At 38.1% G+C, this 23,900-nt stretch overlaps 1 protein-coding gene across 1 annotated transcript in view; it reads left to right on the top strand.

Annotated features, from left to right (window-relative positions):
• The first annotated feature begins 439 nt into the window (after positions 1-439).
• LOC121949194 (cytoplasmic protein NCK2-like) overlaps positions 440-23,900 on the top strand; it is a 49,426-nt gene continuing 25,965 nt past the window's right edge. Inside the window, exon 1 of the mRNA XM_042494816.1 lies at positions 440-647. The gene's annotated coding sequence lies outside the window, so the exon portion shown is untranslated. The remainder of the gene's footprint in view (positions 648-23,900) is intronic.

The raw sequence follows: 23,900 nt of genomic DNA, 5'->3' as shown, positions 1-23,900 counted from the left end.
TGCCGGAGAAAGCACATTTATTTATTAGAAACTTGGCTACGATAATTCTTAGACTAATTTGTACTCTTGTTTTTTTCTTTTATGTCATTGTTATTTAACAAACCTATTGGTTTGCAGCAGAGAAAAATGGTAAAAGTGAAGTTAGTCAATGTGCTCAGAAGTTAATCAGTCTTATTGTAATAATAATATAACACTTTGAAAGGCGCCATTCTGCATAATGAGTACACTTTTAATACAACATTCAATACCTCTGAACTTTTACTCAAGTAACATTTTGAATTTAAAGACGAGTATTTTAACACAGTGGTATTTCTGCTTGGTGGAGTATAAGCACTCGTTAGAGCTCAGATTTTTTTTTTTAAATTGTTTTATTTTGAAACTCTAAAACTGAAGTGGATTGTACATCCGGGCTAGCTTGATGCGAGTGTTTGAGGTGGAGGCAGCCAGCCTGCGACAGAAAAACAAACGAGGATAGGTCGAGCAGTACACAGTCAGTCTATGTTTTAAAAGAAAAAGAAAGAGTGAAACCCGAGGATATGTGGATTTAAACGTTATTTGTGTGGCTTTCACGCGGGCTTAGTTACTTATTGTTTGGTTCTCATTTCGGCGGAGTGTGTTTGCCCATTCTCACTGGAGTGAGCACTAAGGTAAGCCAGCAACCGCAAATGAACTGTGCAAGTTGGACGGGCTACTTTGCCCACTTACGCGCTTTTTAAAACGTCTTTTGTGTTTTAACCCACCACGGAAATTTAAGTCACAAACAGTTGTAAAAGTTTGGGCTGAAAATGGTAGCTTACGCGTCTCACTTTCTACATTTGACGCGGGGTCTTTGTCCACTCAGAGCTGCTTTAACTAGACATTGTGCCGCGGTTTGCTTTGCATTTGCGTTTGTTACAATTAAATGAGACACTTTGGATAACTTATTTTTTAATTCTTAGAACTAAATAAGGTAGTGTATATTTGTCATTTTATCCTTTTTGCAGTATTTGGACGAGGGCACTTCTTAAAAAGGCCTGTAAGCGCAGGCGACTACAGCAGGTCTTTAGTCATCTCTGTTGTCCAATACATCTGTTTTGTTTGACTTATTTTCTATATTTTTCTTGTTTATTTACTTATTTTAAAAACACGTCTAGTCATTTTTTTTCATCATCAGCGTGCACGCTGTGTGTCAGTGCTGATTGTGGGAAACGCTGTAGCTTACACAATGAACCACATTTGCCATAACACCATAGATTGGCGACTGTTGCCACATGCCGAGCTTGTCAGTGTTTCTAGTGGCTCTTCGGGGTAACTACACCATGTATCCTTGCATCAGTCCCCATGGATGATGGAGTGCACTGTCTTTCTTGCTTGCCTAGAGTAGTTTGTCATTAATTTATAAATTGGTGTTTTTTTTTCTTTAAATGATGAATGTTTTTTTCCCCTTGTGTAATGTGTTTTCAATATGATTATTCAGGATATTTCAAATTACAAGTAGCAGATATGGGTGCAGATACTTTCATGGCACACCTATTCTGCAGACACACCTTCTGTTAAAGACACCATGTTAAGGCAGAGAGTGGGACAAGGTTTGCTCAGCAATGACAGGTATGTGGAAGGCAAGTGCAATAATAGACTGCTCAGCCTGTATTACAGAAACTTCCTGTCTGACATCTCAAGGTAAGAAATCTTGAAGCAGAGAAAATGTGAATACTTTTCAAATTTAACTTTTTCAGCAATTTAAAAACCACACTAAAACTAGTCAAGTCACATTTATGTAAAGAGCATGTTTGAAAACAACAAACTTTGACTTTGACTTGCTTGTCAGGCAGGATCAAATAAAAACACAGGAAATGATCAATTAAAAAAGAGCCATAAACAGAAGAGAGTAATGAAAATTAAAAAGAGCATACAATATCATGACAAAATCATAACACCAAAATAGCATCGAACAAACAAAATAAAATACAGGTAGTGTCAAGCAGTGTGGTCGGGCATGTCATAATGCTAATTAAAAGGCTAAAACAAAACACAATAACGGTTACTATTCACTACTCACTACTGAGTGAGTAGTAACCCTAGTAGAAGGAACACTGAGCTGAAGTATTTGGCATCAGTTGTGGAACATGACTAAGTATGTTTACTTAATTACTGTAGTTGAGTAAAATCTAGAGCTGCTTTTAGTTTGTAGTTTTTTAGCTGTACTTTTCACTCCGCTGCATTTATCTGAAAGCTTAAGTTAGTAGTTAGTTTGCAAATTTTGAGTTTACATTTTAAGAACAATTTGGAATTTGGAAGAGCACTTTTACAGAGTGAATTTTCTTCTTTTACTTTAAGTTTTGGTTAGTAACTTTTATTTTAAAAAAGTAACGTTATTTGCGTAAACTGTCACTATATTCACACAGGTGTAGTAAATGAGACCGATAATCTGGGGGAAAAAAATCATTCTCCTCTCCATACTTACAGGGCATGAAAGAAAACAACCAATCCGAGTCAGAAAATCTCTATCGCAGATGTCAGTCAGGTCCATCACTGCGTGTGAACTGTGGTCAAACTGTCAAACTAGGAAGATCTGATCAAATATGAATCCAGTTTCTGTTACTGCATTGCCTATTTCTCACCTTATTTTTTTTAAAGAATCATATTTTAGTGCACTGTTTGGCTGTAAACTGAGAAAGTTTGGTCTTGCTAGTGGGCGGTACTACAACATGGCAGTGTGTTACTTATTTTACATCGGTTGCTTTTGATGCACTGCAGTAGATTCTAGAAAATGCTGTTAGAAACAGTAGGAAGAGGTGGAGGGAAACAATTTTTTCACAGATTGTCTCACATTCTTTCAGAATATGGTGATTTCTTCAGCAAATAGGACACAATGCCATTTTCATTAAAGTTACCAACTCTAGCTTTAACTGAAATGCACGAGCGCTTCCTCCACCACTGACTGATAAAGTAGATTTAATGATGAGACCGAGTCACTTAAACTCTGATTCGTTGGCAGAAAATTAAGCTGCAGTGATTGTTTATAATAGTTTAGATAATCTTAAGCAAACATAGTTATCTGGTCCCCAAAATGGATTATTTGCTGGTTTTCTTAATCCTCTGTGATAGCAATAGCCAAATCTGACCCCTGATAGGGTGCCAGGTGGCCCCAAAACTATTTTTTAATTCATAGTGAATATGCACTGATTCACACATGGATTTTTTTGTACTATCGAAATAAATACAGTGCAAGAGTGCAATAAAAAAGGATAAAAATCAAGCCTTTATATTAAAAAAAAGTCCTTAATTTTTAGAAAATCCCTTGCGTACATCTTACCCATGTGGGGCTTTTGTGCTGGCCCCTGCCAAGCAGGTCGGCAATTCATGTGTGCTCCTTCTATAATAATAAGTGGAATAATTGCAATACTTTGGTTTTGGAATTTAGAAAAATATAGCTGAAAAAATAGTTTCTAAAGCCGAAGCTGTAATATTCATATTGTCTGACCAACACTCAATTACCAGATTAACCAAAAGAAGTAGCCAGTAAATTAATAAAAATAAAATAAAAAATATCTGTTACTTGTAGCCCTACCCTGTTCTGTTGCATTTATTTGGCCTCACAGTAAGGTTTGGCCATAACATATTTGAGGTCAAGACTCAGCACATGGGCCTTCTACTCTCACAGAGTGAGCTGAGCTGTCAAACATTAACCAGTTACTGCTTGTAAAAACTGAGAATCCCGGGAGTCAAGTACAGGTGAAAGCATGAATCTTTTCCTGGTTCTTGAAATCAGATCAAAGAAGAAAAGAGGTTTTGAACACATTCCCATTCATGGAGGCAACATTTTTTGAATAGGACAAAAGCGCTTCTCTTTGAAATGTCCTTGCTGCTGCATGTCGGTTCAGTTACATTTACTCCTCAAAGTACAGCTTACTTAAAAACTCTTCAGTTTGATGTTTAAAAATTAAAATGAAAGATTATTTGTTCCTAAATTGTTGCCTGCAATCTCTGCAGTAATGCATCTAATTGTTGCCACCTACATGTAATGATTAACATCATATCCAGGCTGATAAAAAGAACAAACAGAGGCGTTAATGCTTGACTTTTATTGTTACACCTTGCAGTGCCATTTTCATTGCCACAAATAGAGCCTGTTCATAGCTGGTATTAACATGCGCCCTGGGTGATCTGATCACTAGTAGACAAAGATAAATACAAATGTAAACGACCACCATGATGCACCATGATCACCCACTTGCCGAGGTGGTCAGGGATGCATTTGACCTCATATCTATTGTAGTGTAAGCTTAAATGCGCCCTGATGCGTCTTTTGCATCACTACATAATCAATGCGGGATTAGGGATGGGGATTGAAACGCGGTTCTATAGAGTGGTGAAGGGATGATGTACTTTTGTAGGCCAACCAGGAAATTGGCATCGTACTGGTTCCCTCGTCAAAAACCTTATGGGATTTATGAATGGGATTTGCGATTGTCGCCAAAAATAAGCTCTCTGGCGAACACAAATTTATGAGACTTACAGGTTTTGTTCAGCATGATAATCTCCACAGATGAACACCACTTTTGTGTGTTTTGAAGCGTAAATGAAATCGCCAGAAGTAAAAAGCTATTGTTAGGCTATACATGAACTACATCGCGATCGCACGATTTAAACGTCACAACTACAAACACTGTAAAAACACGTTAAAACACAATCGAAAATTTTGGATAAATCTACAAGTTAGAATGCGACTCTGTAAAGCTTTAAAGTTGGACAAGTGGTTTTAATGAGTTTCTGTGTCTGCTGTGATGATGTCTGACATCCCCAACAAACACGGTAGTCCCATTTAGCCATTTGGTATCAACTGCCTTTTTTAAGACGAGTTAAACTGTAAAAGTTGATTAATTGGGTGTAAGCGGACGTAGTTTAAGTTGCAGAACAAAATGTCTCAATATCTTTAGCCTGTGTTAACCAGAGACCGTATTAAAGGCATTTTACCTAAAATCATTCAAAAAACCTATAGACTAGACGAGGGAACCGCAAGTGCTAAAAGGCAAACGGACTTCCGCGTTTTAGGACTCATTTCTTCACCGCTCTATTGAGGGCCTAGTTCCACTTTTTCCAAAACCCTGGAAATTTTTTTTTTTTCGGTTTATCGATACTGCTATTTTGTTCCCTGGGTCCGATAACTTAACACAAAGGGTAAATCCATCAGAAATAAGAGGCCACCGGTCTGAAATAGTATTGATGTCTGATTTCTGAAAGCTTAAACCTGTTTGATGGATTTACCGTTTGTGTATCAATTTGTGTTTGTAAATTCCTTAAGAAGGCTGGATGCCGAAACACGTTGAAGAATCAGTTGTTTTGTAATCATGTTCTTTTAGAACCTGCTAGTGAAATAAAGGCATTTTAACTTTCTTTCTCAAGATGAGTGCCTTGGTTCCTTCCTGTTTTTTTGTAATTTGTTCATGCCCTTCACCAGATAGCACAATTTTTTTTGTAGTTTTAAGAAGCTCTACTGTTAATTTGTCATTTGAGCCACATTTTTACAAATGAGATGATAAGCCAAATCCTCTTTATTTTTTAGATGTGATTGCACAGTTATGAGCTGAGAGCAATTACTCTGGCCGTCTCTCTCATATGATGCTTAATGGGCCTAAAATGTCCTCACGTGCAGTAAGTGATTAGATGTCACACAGTGTTCTGTTCATTTATTTTTTTGAGTATGAGTTGGTGGAAAATGACTGTTATTAAGAGGAAATATTTTACTTTTTTATTTTTGTGGCTTAACTTTGTGTAATGTGAACTCATTTTTGTAAAATGTAAATGGACTTATTACTGTATGTGAAAGGCACTATGAATCTAGCTTATGTGCTGCACATGAAGTATAATAATTATAAATTTATTAGTCTATGATAACTTAACAATGAAAAATTCATACTTTAATCATGTAATTGGTAGATAAATAATTTAAGATAGTAATTTCAAGACCAGGTGAAATATCCTTCCTTTTATTTTAATGTGCATGCTGTGAGGAAGGGGGTTTAAAGTTAATTGCATCATCCTATTACATTTTATTATCCACACTAAATAGAAAGTGAAGTCAAAATAGATTCACATAATTACATTGCCTTTTTTTCATATATATCCCGAGACTTCTGACTTCATCATGTTTGTACCCTCAGCTGCATATTTTCCATTTTTGTCTGGATATCCCAGACAAGATAACATACCTTTTTACATTTGAAGACTATGGCAAGCGGTCTCTCTGTGTTTTTGAAAGCATAGTTTTCAGCTCCATTGTTTTGTTTTGTAGTTAACCCTACACTTCCAGTAGTCCTTCAGGAAGCTACAGTGCAGCAGAGGAAACCATGCAGGGAATAGAGATCATTGTCAAAATTGGTATTTTGGCTTTGTGGAGAGTGTGATGTTTGCCTCCCTCAGGAAATCCTAATCTTTGTAGGAGAGGAGAAGGAATTAATAAGTGCAGGCACAGATGGGCGGTCAGGAGACACATGCAGAGCGTCATGTTGATAGCGAGATAAAGGTCACTCTATTGTCATTGTAATCATTTGTAATCTGGGGAATGGGTAGTCATTAAACTGACAGTACATGCAGTCATGACAATGGACCCCGTTTCCATGACCCCTTGATCCAGCAAGAGAAAGAGGATTTGTGCTACTGTTAAGCAGAAAGGGACACAGTGATCTATGTGTGTCCTTTTTAGAGAAATAATTCTTTTTTTGAGCGTTTGTTGTCAGAATTGACAAATGTCTTTCTGGTAATATTGATATTTTCCTTCACACCCTGTTGTTGCAGCCCAATGAAGAATAACTTAGTTGTCATGATTTTTAGCAGTACTGGTCCAGACTGGGCACTGAGGTTGATTGCTGTGAAAGTTTATAATGACATTCAAAGTCCTCAGTGGATGAATCTCAATGACTCTGTGATCCCTTGATTTTTTATATAGCACCACTATAAGGTTGACATTTTGTTTTCTGCATGAATTGTCATTACATTTGGAACAGATATTTATGGTGAGGGTGAATTGTGATGTTAATAGGGATTCCCCTTTTCTGCATATTGAAGGTTTCACGAGTTCTGTGAAATACCTCAACATCTATGTGATGAATTTTTACATCATTTTGAACTGACATTCATGGTTTCCACATGATGTATTCAAGTGACTTTCGAGATTCTTTGGCTTTTCTGTATCATCATCAGGTTGACATTGGTGGTTTTGAGTGAAATATCTCATTTTTGTCATGAAATTTGATGCAGACTATAGCCATGTGTTGATGTCATTGTCAGGTAGTTTTAAGTAAACCAAATCAGGCGCATATCCATCAAAAGATTTGGGGTGAATGAACTAGGTTCTACAAAGTGTACTTTCGTCAGAAGTTTGCAGCACAGGCTACGGTTTTACACATGGCTTAAATGTTCTTTCTTGTCACCTTATATTTGCCATGTTGCATGGCGTTTGGAGACTAGACAAATTATTAGTATGATTTAAATGTGTCGGGAGACGCTGACAGAGAAAACAGGTGTGAGTTAAATGTCATGTAAGTTAAACGTTTGCTACGTCAGAATTTATTTTGCAAATGTGTTTCCAAGCCCCATATACAGCATCATCTTTTTTTGTCAAAGGCAAATCCCGTTTCAAGTGAGCCTAATAATGTTTTTTTGTGCAATTTTATTGAATTGTGTCGTGTCCATACAGCTTTTCTAATGTAATTCTCCAAATCTGCATGAAAATAAGTTTATGGTGACACGGCTAATCATGTTCCTTTCAGCATGGATGGTTATGTGATCCTCTGAAATTAGATCTAGTGTCATCAACAGGTCTACATTTTAGCCGATACTTAGCTAAACCGCATACTCATGTAAGATTGTGGGCATCGCAAACATCACCTGCTTTGCATCAGTATGCACACATTTTCATTGTGAAAATGCAGCTGTAAGCATTTAGCTCAAAGCACCACAGTGTTATCAGAAAATCTAGTGAGCTGTAGACTTGTTAAAATCTTTTTAAAAGTCAGTATTTTCCGAACATGAGTATCTGTCTTCGTTGCCCCTAATTCACACCATATTTTCCGTGACTTTATTACTGCTTCTTATCAGTAGTTTCGGGTTTCAGTTGTCTCTCCTGAGTGTTGTCTTTTGTTCCTTCAGTTTGCCCACTCTCTCCTCCTCGCCCTTCGTATCTGTCATCACCTCTCTCCTCTGCCACCCGGCTTGAGTTCCTAATTCATGCCCAACAACTGAACTAACAGGCTGCTGGCTCCAGTGTCCTTGTGTCACCACTGGGCACTGGGCCTAATCCTACTCTGGGACACCGAGGGGGCGACAATGAAGGGAAGGGAAAGAGCGTGAATGAGAGAAGAAGCGAGTGAAGCTGGTTGTAGTACAGACTTTGTAATCTGTGGATGGTGCATGATGATGTAAAGGCCTGTGATGGTGTGATGTTGATGGAAACATAAGAATTTGGGAATATTTTATATTTAAAAAAAACCCATTGCAGCAGATACCAGCAAAGAAATGTGAGGCATGGTCTTTAATGCTGGCAGTGTTTCTTTATTGATAGGACGATACAAAAGAAATGAGATTTAGGGAGCCGGCGGGGGACAGTCTTCAGGGAGATTACTTTGGGATTTTAAATGATTCCTACTCCCTCAACAGAGAAATCTGATCATAAATTCATAAACAGGCAGAGAACTGCTCGTTATATTATAATCAAGGGTCACCAGCTCCCCCACACTTTCCTGCAATGTATGTGTCCGGGGTTTGTATTACATGGCAGAAAATTGGTACTTTGGGCCATGAAGAGAGACGGAGTAAGGGGGCAAACCCCAACACTTCTCAGCTGGAGAATGCAAACTTTGGACACGAGTGTAGGATCTTAACTGTCACTAAACAAAAATGCAAAAGTTGAAATGATTAAAACAGAAAATTAATTGGAAATGAATCAAAAACAATTTGACTATTAATTAATTTGCCAAGTAAAAGTTGACCAGTTCCAGCTTTCAAAAAGCAAAAATTTGCAAATAATTTGAATTTGACAAATTATGCTCCAGGATATTGTTATTCAAATGATAAGAGCCATTGCTGCACTCATTCAATTATTCATGTTGATTACGTGTTACTACATCTTTTAACCAGTCCACACTTTGCATGGCACCGTGTTTAAACCAAAACCAACTTGCTTAACAACACAGCTCCTTCAGCTGTGTTTTTCACTCCAGTTGACTAAACTTTGTAGTTGATGAGATGCAACATCAGACCTTGTTTTACTAAGTTGCTCTCATTTAAAAAGATTTGTTAAACTTGTAATAAAATGGATTCTGTTCATGCAAAGTTTCAACATGATATCCAGACAATAGATGCAGAACATGTCTAAAACTTCAGTTAAAAACCTACAGTAAAAAATCCTAGGTAGTGTTAGGTAACTGTAAGAGTCATTGTCAACACCTCTGGTTGCAGAAAAGACCTAGGCTTTCACACTAAACTGGACCTATTTTGAAACTCAGGCAGGAAGAAAGTGTCGATAACTTCTGCACTGTAAATAGAGCTGCAACTATTAATCAAGTTTCAACAAGACAATTTGATAATCGGTTGGCGTATTTATTTATTTTTTAAAGAAAAAAATTAATTTCTCTGATTCCCGCATCTTAAAAGTGAATGTCTCTATTTTCTTTATCCCCCTGTAACAGTGAACTAAACATCTATGGGATGTGGACAATAAAGGATATTTAAGGACATCAAATGGGAAAACACCGATCAAAATTTTTTACAATTTTCTGACATTTTACAAACCAAACAACTAATCGATAAATCAGGAAAATAATCTACAGATTAATCTACGATGAAAACAGTTGTTAGCTGAAGCCCTAACTGTAGATGAAAGTGGTAAAAAGGAAACTTATCAAATGAACCTGGCCTATTTTAATAAGACCAGTATGGGTACATCCCTAGAAAATGACTTGCAGATGAATCATAAATAATCATTAGTTGCTTTCCTCAGAAGTACAAGTAGGAACAGACGAAAACATATCCTGCGCCCCTCAGTGCTCGCTTATCAAGTTTTTGTTTTATTAACAAAAACTTACCAGAGCATTCACTTACTGAGATGACGTGCATTGTCTAATAATGATAGAAGTTGTGAAATGAAGAGAAGGCAGTAGCTCATCCATCATTGGAGTTTCTGTGATTCATGAAATGAGTTAATCTATTGTTTGAATTTGTTCCATCGTGTTGTTTTCAGCGAAGGCTTCAGCAGGCCCTTCATGCTCTAATTGATTTAATTAAGTGGACGTTTTCCCCTTTGGCTGTGCAGATGCACAAACCGGCAGTATGCAGACAAACATTGAGTTATCTCACCCAGAGCACAAGCTTTGCTTATCTGCATTTCACAGAATGATCCACGTTCCAAGTTCCCCGAAGAGCATCACAGCCCACGTTACATACATCCCTCTGAGGTTCAGCCTCATTAACAATCTCTCACCATTCCTGTGGACTCTTCAAAAGGCGCCGACGCTCTAGTAAACACTGTGATACACATTTGTTAAGCGTTGTCCCTATCCAGCGATGAATCGTTTCACGCGCTGCTCACATTTTGTGATGGACTGACACATATATGCTGGTTTTCTTGATTTCTACAAGGTTGTCACTTCAGTTTTGATCATTTGAATAATAATTTCATTTTAAACAAACCATGTGTCCCTGCAAAAATGAGATAATTCTGCTGTTCTAGAGCCTAAGAAATCTTTTGGAAAAAAATGTTTTTTATATTCCCTGTTTACTCCAAATTTGGAGTGCCCAATTACCCATGCCATGTTAACTTTAATGTTGGCCTGAGGACGGCTGCACATAGACTTGTGCCTCCTCCATGACTCGTGTTTGCAGCTGTTCTTTTCACCTGCCAGCGATGAACTTCATTAAAAAAAGTAGTACGTACGAGTTTCTCCTAGTTCCATTCTCAGTATGCAGGTGCCCTAATCATCCAGCAACATTTCTGACAGCAAGTTATATCAGCTCTATCTTAAAGGGAACCTATTGAGCATTTCCTCGTTTTATTGGCATATATATAATGTGACATTGTTGGATGTTAATGTTAAATGTGGCCAAAGTTTCAAATATTGAGGTAAACTTGTATAAAAGTAATTTCTCTGAGCAAAAACCCCAGGTTTGACCATTCTGAACACTTGCATTAATGTCTTTTTATGACCATTTTCCCCAGAAACAATGCAAGTGACTTCATTATGTAGCCTACCCTGCTACATGTAGCTATGTGCTAACATTAGGGAACCATGGAGGCCTAGTATTGGTTGCCAGTTTTGTTAATTTCTCCTTGATTTTTGGATTGCATTTCTGCTGGAACATGTCCCATTAGGAAGATTTTGGTTTAGAACCTTTCATTAGGTGATTTTTCACAGTAGAAAGAGCTGCTATACTCTCTTACAGTCATTACACCAACTGCAATAGAGTGGTGAAGTCCTAAAACACGGTCCGTTAGCCTTTTAGCACATCTGGTTCCCTAGTCTTAAAGTCTATGGATTTTTTGAATGGGTTTTTGGTAAAATGCCTTAAATAGAGTCTGTGGTTAACACAGGCTAAAGATATTTAGCCATTTTGTTCTGCAACATAACGTCTTAAAAAAGGTGGTTGTTAACAAGTGGCTAAATCAGACTACATTGTTTTTCGGGGACGTTAGACGTCATCACACCGGACACAGAAACTCATTAAACCCACTTGTCCTCCTTTACAGCTTAACAGAGTCGAACTTGTTGATTTATCTGTTTATAATATTTTTCAGTTGTGTTTTAACTTGTTTTTACAGTGTTTGTAGTTGTGACATTTAAGTCGTGCGACCGCGATGTAGTTTGTGTATAGCCTAACAATAGCTTTTTGCTTCTGGCAATTTAATTTAAGCTCCAAAACACACAAAAGTGGCGTTCATCTGTGAAGATTATCATGCTGAACAAAATGTGTCCCAAAATCCCATTTAAAAATCTCATAAGGTTATTGATGAGGAAACCAGTGCGATGCCAACTTCCTGGTCGGCCTACAAAAATACGTCAGACACAGTGAATCGGTGGCTGAGTGTGCTTGACCTGACCAATCAGAGCAGACTGGGCTTTTTCAGAAGGGGGTTTAGATGCACGAAAGAAACACGTAGAAACCCAAAATTCAAATATGTACCTGAAAATTAGCATAACAGGTCCCCTTTAATGTTCATTTGATCAAAATTTTAAATGTTTTCGGGGTGCTTTATGTTGGTGTCTGTTTTTGCCGTCCAACAAGACCAATGGTGTGATGAGTCGTCTCAGTCGAAACAATCTTAGTATTTGCATTACATCAACTTCAGGCTGCACTTGTTATTTCAATTTGTCAGTCACATATTTCATCTTCTGACTCCCATTACATTTTCAGATTTTAGCCACAGGCCAAAACTCAAAATTACTATTGAATCCCAATTCTTCACAAGCTTGCAAAAAAAATCCTTTTCAAATAAACAAATAAAGGTGGGTCCTTGTAATGTTACAAAGCGTCTGTGTACGTGTAGTACCAGATAACGTTGTGCTATGTGTTCAACAGAGCAGTATATTTTAGTGACATTTTGAACAATTAAGCAATTTAAAAAATCTTCAGCTTTGAAGTATGAAACTGAAGAAACATTTTGACGATTACTAGTGACTTGAGACTGGAGTTGTGTCCGTGCCATTGTTGTTGGTGAGAACGCTCCTGATTTTCAGCCTCTGATTTCCCAGTTAACACATCTTCAACCAGACATGGATCCGTGAAATAAGCTTGTTTTGCAATTTGTTGGATTTAAAATAATGCACACTCTCAGCTCTCTGTGCCACAGAGTGTGGAAACCTCTGGGTTACAGGATCTATAAGCATGCACCGAATAGCCGGTTGCTTATTTTCAATTAAAAGTATAGAATTTTCCTCATAACGACATCGATGACTCATGCGACTTAAACCTTCGGAGGGAATCAGGAATGCTTTTCTAAATAACCACAAGATAATTGAGAAATGTGTGTGATTAAGGGACGAGCCCACAAATACACACAGAGAATAAGAAAGTGAGAGCTTCAGAGGGCGCATCAATATGTGTGTGAGTGTGTGTGTGTGTGTGTGTGTGTGTTTGCTGGGACATGCACTATGGGAGGGATTAAATGGATGGAATTTAACTCTAGTGAAAACCTGCCATCAGCTCTGCTGCTGCTACAATGCAGGAGCTAAACTGTGTTGTTAGAATTGCACAATGAGCAAGACGAGACACAACACAGAACAGCAAAGTGATCTACATATCTGATGAATAGCTGGTAATATTTGATCTATTTCCATGCAGGACTGACAGCTTTCAGACCAACATTATCTCTGTTTGAAAAAACCCTGTCATTGATTTTAACGAGGCCCCTCCATTGTGTTCACGCAGGGTCATCCTGCAAAGGTTTAACCCCGCTTAACACATATATAAGCACACATTCCTGCTATGTTGTTTTGTAACGTGAACTTCATATATGTACAATTTACCATGCGGCTGCATTGACAAAAGATACGATATTTTTTCCAGTGATAACTTCTGGACTTGTCAAATCTGTCTCATAAGGTCATAAAATGAGATGTCACTGTCTGATAAGCGTTCACACTCATGGGTATATTACTAAAACTTGGCCCCCCAGGTCACATTTCATTGTCTTCTCAGCAGTACCTAAAGTAACGCACTCTCCACCAACGCCCCTTTCATCTTTTAAACACAGGGCTTTTTTCTGTCTGAATGCTCAGTAAAGGAGGAGTAGTGTTTTTGTCTTTAATCTGCAGCTGTAGTGCCTTTACAAAGAAGTCCCCAGATGAATTGCTTTTAAAATTTTGATGAGTCTCTCACCTGACGTGTCCCACATTCTGGATCCTCAGAATGAAACAGTACTTTTATTGGAATTATGCTTTTTATCTTTTTTTCTGATTATCTGCTGTCTTGCTGTCATGTTATGATTCTCAATTTGCTTGTAACATAATATTTAATAAGTCAGTACCAAGAAGTAATGAAACTTCCCCAGCCAAACAATACTTGCATTCGTATACCCAGATTTAGAAAAAAGGCTGTTTAAGTGATATTGCTTGTAGTTCATTATTGCAGCACCTAAAACCCATACAGTCTGTGGTTTAGGGAAGTCAAGCGTGATGTATTTGACGATATTCAATGTGCCTAGATAGCATCAAATTGTTTGAGCATATGGCTTTTCTATCAGCCCAGTTACCAGGAGAAAATGTTGGTACTGTACGTTCCTGCAAACGATAAACATGTTACATTTGCACTTGATATACGGATCATAACAATGTTTTTGAAGTGAAGTGATATGTGAGTGTAGTTTTCATTGGAAGGTAGAGGGGATGGTAGATGGCGTGTCATCTAGGAGAGACGGCTGCTAAACCACAGGCCACTTTTTGAGACCAACAAACAACAAAACCGGTTGTGCTTTAGCAAGTCATTGCTGTGCTTCTGTTAGCTTTTTAGGGTTCAGTAGTGGGGGATTTGTAGAAACTGGTTTGCGGCGATAGTGCCACCAAAAGATTATTTTTTTTACAGTCATCACCACTTTTCCTGCCAGAATTGTAGCCTGAAAAGTGTTTTTTTTTTTTTTTGTTTTTTTTTTTACAAAGACATTGCAGCTTTCCCTGCCCAGATCGTGCCCCTAAAACTGGGTATTTTAAGCCAAAATGATCCTTTCCTAACCATAACCGAGTGTTTTTTTCTGCCTAAATTTGACTAAATGCTAACCAGCTGAAATGTGAAGTTTTTACTTATCGACTACTTAAAAATGTGCAAATGTAATGTATCTGTGGTTTGCAGAAATGGCCATTGTCAACCTTTTTTCTGGTGATCACACGCTTCTAGTAGAGAAAGAAAGGAATTTTAAAATATTTAAAATATTTAGGTTACAGCTGCCGCTCTTAGTTTTGTTGTCTTAAATGTAAAAGTCCAGCTCATATCTTAGCTCATATCATGTCTTAGTGTGGCTTCTGAGAGAACCCCAGTAACTGTGCATATAGAGGTTTTTTCAAAAATAAGCAAAAGTCATGTGACAGCCTCTCTGAATGACACGAATCTGGTTAGTCGTGGCTGGTAATTCAGTGCTCATGAAATCTGTATGAGGACACATTAATGTTCTGGAAACAACAGCTCAATTTTTGATATTTCTGCTCCAAATATCTTTAATATTTTAAAACAGATTATCACCAGTTCATGTATTTTTGAGCATGTAGGCTATGAAGATATTATGTCTTCATTTATTTGTTCTGAAATGTGCTGCTGCGTGCTTGGTAGCTGATTCAGTCGCTGAATGGAGCAATATGATAGGTCCTCTCTAATCCTTCTGTACACTTTCTCTTATTCTCTCTCCCCCCCCCTCACACACTAACACACACACACACACACACACACACACACACACACACACACACACACACACTCGCACACACATGGCTGCAGCTGAAGGAAATCCTGCTTTATTTATGAGATGTATAGCTCTGAGTGCCACAGGGTTCTCCAGAGAATTCAAGACTGCACACAAACAGTATTTGGCCTGTGGAGTCTCTTCTCTCTTGCTCTCTCACACACACAATCATACACACTTGCTGCAGGACATCTATTTACCTTATCGGCTGTTTTGGCTTGGCAGAACTACAGTTATTTGAGTGCGACCTCGGTCGTCCTCGGCAGCGCAGGGAGAGCTGCGGGCAGATGCTTAATGTGGTGCTTTGGTGTTTTATGTGGCGGCAGTTCAGTGGAAGTGAAGTGATATCATCTGCATGTCAGAGAAGCAGAAATGCCATCCTATGCTCAGGTCACGCTAAATCACTGTAGAGGCATTTAAGTGTATCTTAAAATGTCAAGCGAGGAAATCCTACTGACCACAGATAACCACGATGGCACAGAGATAACATCATCTGCAACATTTTTTTGGCCCTCAGCTGAAGGGCAAAACATAAGTTGTTGATATGATTTAAAGGTTTCAGAAAGATGTTCATGTTGACAGAGAGCATTTAGCCAGGTGTTACATTCCTCGTGTTGGACTTGCTGTTGGAATTTTGGCAGTTAACGCCAGAAGCTAAATTGAAAAAACAGATATTCAGCATTTTAAAGGTGAAATCAAAACACGACCTTAAAACATGTTTACAAGTGGGACTGAAAAACTGCTATAATCAACTCTGTTTATCAAATGATGTGAAAGCAATGTGATAATTTTTTGTTTTGAATTTTTAGGATTATTAACTGAATCTGCAGTTCTGTACATCAGACCAACACCAAACATGGCCTTTTCTTAGTGATTAGCTGGGGGGTGAGATTAATGAGATTAATTAACTAATTAATTAATTAATTAACAAAGTGAGATTAATGCCTTAGCGAGGTCTGTGGAGTATAAAGCCAGGGTTTCCTGTACTATGAAGGTGACTCTCTTTTGACCTGGCTGGATCACCGTGGTAATTTAGGTGTCAAACTTAAACAGGTCGGGAGCAGGTTCTGTTCTGACTTTCAGCTTGAAATCAGCTGAAAAGCGTCTTTTACAGCTTCTTTGAGAAGCGTCACTCGATAATCAGTGTCAGCATATGAACCGAAAATGTTAATAATACATTTCTTACGACTTGTTGAGTAATGTTACGTAAATGTCCGCTAACAACGTTGGGCATTTAGAGTATAGCTATATGCATTGCAAAGCTTTATTTTTCCCTACGGGAGGCTGCAGTTTATCAGTGATGCAGAATATTTTTTACCCTATTCATATGTTTTTTTGGTTATTGAATGTCTCTTGGTGTTTGCTGTTCAATTTGTCCACATTGGCTCCACATTGGTTTCTTTATAACCACAGATCACATTATACATTAACAGTTCACTATACATTTTTTAATCAGGATAATGTTTATTTCACAGTAAATGTGATTTAATTCCTTCAAATCATACCATACCATTACCGCTTATGTTCATACGTTAGTTCTGATTTGCTGAAATCTGTTTTAACACTGCTGTTACATTACAGCAGGTAGATCAGTCTGTTAATTTTTACCACAAATATTATTCAATCCATAAAATTAATTTGACTTTGATTTGTCTAAAAACTGAAGTGATTTATACGTCTCCTTCATTACAGGACATTCACGTTCATTGTCGGACCTAAATATAGTTCTTGATTATAATATTTAAATCTGCTACATCAAGTTTAAAGTTACAGAGCTGCAAAATGTGCAGCTGACACGTTAAAAATAACAGAGTGATATATCACCTAAATAGATCACCTATATTAACTTGTGCATTCACCATATGTCATTTTCTATTTGAAGAAAAGTAAAGAAAGTAAAGACAGCAAGTAAGAATAAACTTGCCCTCATTCTTTTATTGGTTATTTCCTATACTCAATCCATATCTTTTTTCACCCGCCAGTGGTGAATTTCTTCTTCAACACAAAGCGAATTCTTATTATGTGAAAGAAGCATCTTATGCAGTGTTTTGTTTTGCTGATATTGAAACATGTCTCACAAGACCTGACATGTATGTGGTCCATGCGTACATGAAAAAGACATGTATTCCATTTCTGCTTCCAACATACAATTTGGGTCTCTCTTTTTTTGGCTCTGACATCGACACAAAGTTATGTAACGGAGACAAACAAACATGAGGAACACCAAACAGGATACCAGTAAAAACTCCCTGCTTCTTGGAGAGAGTTCCCACATGTCTTGGAAAACTTGGATAAATTTAGTCTGTGTTTTCAGTTAGTTGTGGAAAATAACAGTCACTCATTGAAAATAAATAGCATGGTGAAATTGTCCCCAAAAATGTTTTTCTTCTGTGAAAATATTTGAATAATTCTCATCTTTTCCATTTGCTGAAAACAAGCCTCTGTAATCTCCCCGTGACAGTTAAAAACAAGTCAAGTTTGGTTTACTGGTGTTTTGTCACACTGATTGACACATATTTAGACATCTGCATCATATAACAACAAATGATGCCTCTCTTTGTCATGATTTTATAAACAAAATATCTCTTGGTTCCTGACTTTTAACAGAAAAAACAGTAATTTGATTATGGTGTGTTTGCTTCTTGGGAATAAACTGGGCATTTTCCCTTTTTTCTATTCACAAACATTTCCCCCATCACTACCATTTTCAAGTGATATTGTTGATGCTACTGTGGCAAAGAAAACCAGATCACTTTCTGTTTTCTTCAGAGCCAAGCATCAACCAACAACACAGGATCAAACTGTATTTTGTTTTCCACAGTTACTTTGGTTGTTCCACTGTCAGCCATTTCTGCTACTGGGGATAGTAACTGCAAAGAATTTACAATAATACTCTTTGGTAACTGGAGATAGCTAATGATAGCTAATGGGACAAACAAAAGTGATCCTCTTCCCGTTTTGGTTGTGCAATACACTCTTCCTTTGCTGTTTTGCTTCCGTTGTACTGCTAATCAAGCCTTTATTTTCCTGGGAGATTGTAGTCTGTTGTAGATGAACCAAGAACCAATTTAAATGCTGATAGTGTCATTATGCCATTAAATTCTGCAATCAACACTTGCCTTATGATGATAGATTTAAGCAAAATGCTTGTCTATTTCCACTTTAAGGGTCCAGTGTATAGGATTTAGTGGCATCTTATGGTGAGGAAGCTTGTAGGAGAATTGCGGTAGCCAACACAAAAATGTGAATGACCCTGTCTACTGTAGAACAACATGGTAGACTGCATGTGGGGGGACCAGCTCTGTATATAGATTTAACGGCTCACTCTAAGGCAACAAAAACACAATGATTATTATATTCAGGTGACTATAAACTAACGAAAACATAGTTCTGACTATTATATTCCATTTCTGCCAATAGATCACACACTGCACCTTTAAGTCACTTAATGCAACTTTCGTTATTAGCCCTCATTACACAGAAATCGCTCTTTATGGCTGCTACTAATTTTTTTTTTGTGTCGCCTTTGCATTTTGACGCAGAGCCAAACAATGGTGGCATCATGCCGCTCCAGTGTGGGATTTTAGATAGCATGCTGACATTGTGGAAAAAAAGACATTTAACACAATAACATCAGCCTCTAGTGTGACATATATGACACATGTCGGCAGCCCTTTCTAAACAACAACGGCATAACATGGCAATAACAAGAATTTACCTTCTCCTGTGGCGGATCTCATCCTCTGCTTGGAGGGTAAAGAGCTCCCAGATAAAATTGTTTTCCCAATTGGCGGACCTCTATGGCGGTTGTATGTCTTCTTTGAGTTAGTTGCTAACTGCTACCAGCTGCTTTTTAAATCTCCTGCGGTGGGTTGCACGCAAAACACATCATTTAAACGTCACCCATCCTGCCCATTCTCCCATCCTGCTGACTCTTCCTTTTACACAGACATTGTTTTGGGGCTGTTACTACCTCCTGTTGCGGATTAAAGGCCAGGCAGCTCTGTCCCCTGATTCCACGTTAGTACCTTCTGCACAGAATGGTGAGACATTCCTGGCCTGCACAGGCAGTGTAAAAGGAGCTAATGGTTTGAGACTTTGGACTTTTTGTCTGACTGTTTTTATGTAAGCCCTTCATAGGTATGAGTAAAAACTGAACCGAGAAAAAGAATAAAATGAATGACTGCCCTTCGAGTCAGGATTAAGACGTGCAACTGTTGCATATCTGGACCCCTTGGTAGGAAATGATTTACACGATTCAGTTTGTATAATCCACTTTAAGCATTTTTTCTTGCTTGTGACACAGACTATTGAATTAATCACTGTGACTATCCACTGACTCTAAATCATCTGATTCTCTGTTTGAGTGATGGCAGTTAGAGGTGTTCAACAGGTCTGCATTGCTCTGCACCAGTCTTTCTGCATTGCTCATGCTACATCAGTCTGCTCTCTCTTGGGAGCCTCACCTGATCAAAGAGAATAATTCAGGTCCATAGCCAAGGGAGGAGTAGAGAGAGGACCGATGGAGCAGAAGGTACAAAGAAAAGGTAAAGCTCAAGCTGGTATAGAGTCAACAGTGGTTTGTGTTATACAGAGAAGAAGAAAGGGGGTAAGAGAGTTTCAGAGGACTATTCCTGTAACTGAGTTGCTGCATGAGCTAACCTCATTTTGCAACATATTCTTTCGCAACTTATCCCAAGAGCAGGTAGTTTTAAAATGAAGTTGGCAGCAAGTATTTCCTCATACAGTGCAGGGTCATCAGTGGTGATGCTGCCTGCATACTCATCACAAATGAAGCATTAACTCAAATATGCAAATTGTGCACACAACACAATTGCACACCGTAGACAGCTTGTTTAGTTTCCCTCCCAAGTTACCTCATTAAGAGAAAATATCTCCTTCTGGCATTTATTGCTTGCAGGGATCCTCACAGATGCATAGTGATGTATATGATAACCTTCATGGGAGTGTGGAGTTAGATGTTTGAGAGAACCCCCCCTTAGTCTGTTCCTTAAGGAAAGTTTTTTTTTCTGCACTAATGCTTTGTTTTTCCTATTTCAGTCCTCTTTTTAATCCATGAATATTCCAAAAAAGGACCCAAACTGAGGTCTGTGGATTATCCAAAGTAATTGGGGCATCGTTTCTGGAAAGAGACATCGCTGTTGAGTTTTTTTAGGGTAATTTTTCGCTGCTGTGAGCACCACAAACTACATTTTACTCCATTACCTCCACTGTGTTGTGGTGGTGGCAGATATTTTAAAACATGAACAAGTTGAACCCAAACTTTATGAGTGGATGGGTTTCACAAGGCGTAGTTGGGGAAATATGTTTTTTATGGTTTTAGTGAACTGACCCTTAAATATAATTAGGGTGACTTTGTTTTTACGGTTTATGCACTGTCTGTGTATTTACTTTCCACGAAAAATGCAGGATCCATCAGTTTGGAAAGGAGCTGTCAGGGCTGTATAGAGAGAGAAAGAGAGTAATGGGAGGCTTGTAGGACTACAAGACAATTTATAAGTAAAAACACACACCGATGCTGCCGGTTCTGCATCTGTTGATGAGAGTTGTAAACAAAGCACCATTTCATGAACACAAGCAAACAGCATTAACTGGCTCACAGTGAAACCCTTGTGTTTTTGTGTGTTGAAGAATGTGATTGTAGTAGCCTAGATTGCTTCCTTGCAGAGTGAAATGACAAAAAGTTATGTACTCCTTCATTGAAGCGTTGCACCCCTTTTTCAAACTCCGATTTGACAGGCGCACTCTTTACGAAAGCACAGGGTTAATGGTGTATTCTGCAGTGGATTGGAGGCTAAGTGTTTGCAGGAGAGGAAGCTGTAGGTAACAGGGAAATACTCATCAGATATTTTCAGCGTAACATATAGGAGTGTAAGAAGTATCTTATCATTGACTTCCTTTGTTAATAGCAAAATAGTTCTGCAAACTTTTTCCACTGATATTTTGGGTTGCATAATAAGAAACCACATTCTTTATCTTTATTTCCTTATAATGAGGCAACATCCTGTTGAGTTGAAGGTGAAGTGATTTAATAGTGTTCCTCTATTTTTGCAGTGTTTGTGAGTTTGTTACATGAGAGTGCAGAAACACTTTACTCTCTGATTTGGTCAGACATGGTGGCATTTGATGGATTGGCAACGTGAATGGAGTACAAATCTTAAGAAAGGTGCAAGACAACAGTTTATGTACAAGAAAAGACAAAGACAATCTGCACCCTTATAGGTCTCAAACTGACTAAACAGGAAATGTTTCGACCCAGCCAAGGTGATGCTGTGGTTAGGGTTCAGAGTTCCCATATAGCACGTGCCACCAGGTGTGAAAATCTTTTTTCATCACTATTGAGATGGTATGCCACGGTGACTTAACCAATAGGATACATTGCTACCATTTCAAATCCCTTTTTCCTGCTTAAATGGCTCCTTAATGTTATGAAAAAATAAACACGTGCATTTGAGAAGTTTGGCTTCTTTTATTGGGAAGAAAACTATTTTTCTTCCATTCCTGTATTGAACATAGACTCTTTAAATGGGGAAAAAAAATCATAGCAGTGGTTTAACAGGATAATGATATCTGCTCAGAAATTTTTACACAACACATGCAGTGTACTCCCAAGTCTTATTTACCAAGTGATGTTGCTTGGTGCCTCCCCTTTCTGCCAGGGAAATGAACTAAAAGTGAAACTTTTCTATGCTCTCTCCAAAGCCAGACTCCATAGATAAAAACAGTAATTTTAACTTGCTGAACACAGGAGCTGGTGGTCTATTGCTGCCCCGATCAGTAGTTTCTTACTATTGTGTGACTTTGCTGGCTCTGAAATAGCCCTTAGACACATAATAATACTAACAAACAAACTATGAATCAAGGCAGTGGTAGACGAGCAGCTCCCGTGTTCAGTGAGGTAAAGTCACTTTTTGTCAATGGACCCTGGCTTTGAAGAGAGCATGGGTTAAGTTTCACTCTCAGTTCAGTCCTGTAGGAAAGGGTTGTCTTTCTGGGAACTACTGAGTATACGATGGATAAATGAGACTTGGATTACAGTGTATAAATTGTGTGAGAGTTTGTAAACAAATGTTTTGTAATAATTGTGCTGTTTTTGATCCGGGATCCCGATAACTTCAACACATCAAGAATTTTTCTCAATTTTTGGATTCTTTTGTTTACTGAATGCATATGAGAAAAACAAAGTTGTCACTGTAAATTTAATGTAACAGGGTGAATAATTGATACACCAATTGTCATTTTGGGGGCTGAGTCTTCCTTAGATAAAATAAGAAATTCTTCTCAAATGGATGTGCTTAATTTAGTCTTAACATGAAAAGGAGCCGGACATTAACTTTGCTGTGATAAAATACAGTGTAATACCTAGCCCCTCTTAAACCAGCATTTGTGGTGTACCAGAGGGAGCAACATGGTTCTCACAGAGAACATGCATAATTACCACATTGTTTGTTTATATTGTGACTTATTATCTGCTCCTAATTTCATGTGACCACTTCAGAATCCCATCTTCTTTTGGAGAAACAAAGAAAATGAGGAAGAAATTATGTTGACATTAATTAACTCATTTCCATATTAAAAATCCATGATTACTGTCAGATTCATCAAGAAGTGTTTTGGACAGCTGTAGAGATGCACCCGGTTGGTCACGATATTTCTGTATTTCTCTTTATAAAGCTGCTTGCAGATGCAAAATGACTATAGTCTTGCTCCTCCTCACTTGCCTGACTCTCATGGTTATTCATTCATTCATGAAGAGCGTACAGCATCTTTTTACTCCGGATATAATATCTGATCACTCTGTGCATTCATAGAAAGTGTATCTTCTTCTTACTGCTGAGTGCTCCTGTTACATTGCCTGTGGGTTGCCTAATTGACTTTATTGATTATATGGGGGTTGTAAGAAAAGATGATACAAGGGCTTCTTTTGCTGAGGGCATTTTGTTTTATTTGATTCCACAAGCTGCTCATATTCAACAAAGTAAAGTTTCCGAGCCAATAAGACACTGCAGTTTGTTGCCTCCAGTCCCAAAATGCTCGATATGGAACAGAGCATCTCTTGTTCTCTGCGCAGCCTGTAGCACTTTTTTTTTGGAAGGTCTTGTTGAATTCACCCCCGCTTCAGGTGAGCGTTCAGGAAAACTACCAGCTTACTGTCACGTCTCTGTCCATATTTTGACAGGACACAGATTTGCGAAGCTTGGCGAGAGAGAAAACATTAAGTTTAGTCAGTTGAATCTGAACACACACAAAGAGAAGGTCCTGTGCTTTATGATGACAGGATAGAAAAATAAATACATATTTACAGACTGTAGCACAGTTGATTTGAAAAGTAAAGTGTAGCTTTTAGCCACTGCTTCGTCTTTGTTGTTTGACCTGGAAGTGACCCGTTTTTCGCACACATACTTTATTTCTCTCTGAACTCCTCCTTTCTGTGTGTGTGTGTGTGTGTGTGTGTGTA

Source organism: Plectropomus leopardus, chromosome 10 (genome assembly GCF_008729295.1).
Source record: "Plectropomus leopardus isolate mb chromosome 10, YSFRI_Pleo_2.0, whole genome shotgun sequence".
NCBI lineage: Eukaryota > Metazoa > Chordata > Actinopteri > Perciformes > Serranidae > Plectropomus > Plectropomus leopardus.
The sequence above is the reverse complement of the archived record's forward strand: the minus strand, read 5'-3'. Positions and strand labels throughout refer to the sequence as shown.